Source organism: Rhineura floridana, chromosome 4, assembly GCF_030035675.1.
Source record: "Rhineura floridana isolate rRhiFlo1 chromosome 4, rRhiFlo1.hap2, whole genome shotgun sequence".
Taxonomy (NCBI): Eukaryota; Metazoa; Chordata; class Lepidosauria; order Squamata; family Rhineuridae; genus Rhineura; species Rhineura floridana.
In genome coordinates, this window is record NC_084483.1 from 139,527,114 (window position 1) to 139,528,072 (window position 959).

Sequence of the window (959 nt, forward strand, 5' to 3'; positions counted from 1 at the left end):
AAGTAAAAACTCCTTGAGTTTCACTGGCTGCCTATATGGTTCTAGCCCCAGTTCAAGGTGTTACTGTTGCCTTATAAAGCTGTTGGTGTACCGTCCACCCTGCTGCACAACAGCTTCCCTAACTGAGCTGACAGAGGTGGTCTCGGATTTACTGTTGCGATCCCCCAAACTCTTGGTATTGAGGGATCTCAACATTCATGCCGAGACCGCTTTGTCTGGAGCGGCTCAGGACTTCATGACCGCCATGACAGCCATGGGGCTGTCTGGAGCGGCTCAGGACTTCATGACCGCCATGACAGCCATGGGGCTGTCTCAATTTGTTACTGGCCCTACGCATATATCGGGGCACATTCTAGACTTGATTTTTACCACCGGATTAGGGGACGGTGATCTGGGAGTAAGGAATTTTACATCTATTCATTTGTCATGGACAGATCACCACCTATTGAGGTTTAGACTCACAATGTGTTCTCCCCTCTGCAAGGGTGGAGGACCAATTAAGATGGTCTGTCCCCGGAGACTGATGGATCCTGAGGGTTTTCAAAAGGCTCTAGGGAGTTTTCCGGCTGATAAAACTGACGCTCCTGTCGAAACCCTGGTCACTCTGTGGAATACGGAAATGACCCGGGCAGCTGACGTGATCGCCCCAGTGCGCCCTCTCCGCTGCAGAGCTCAATTGGCTCCTTGGTATACCTCGGAGCTAAGAGTGATGAAGCAAGATAGGAGACGGCTTGAGTGCAAATGGAGATGAACTCCCGACGCCTGTAATCATGCACTTGTGAAGGCCTCTACCAAACTCTATGTGAAGGCAGTGAGAGCAGCAAAGAAGCAGCACTTTGCTGCCTCCATTCAGTCATCTTCTAACCGCCCAGCGGAACTTTATAAAGTTGTCCGGGGACTTTTACATTCTGGTCCTCAGGACGCAATGATACCATCAATAGCCCGCTGTAACGAGTTTG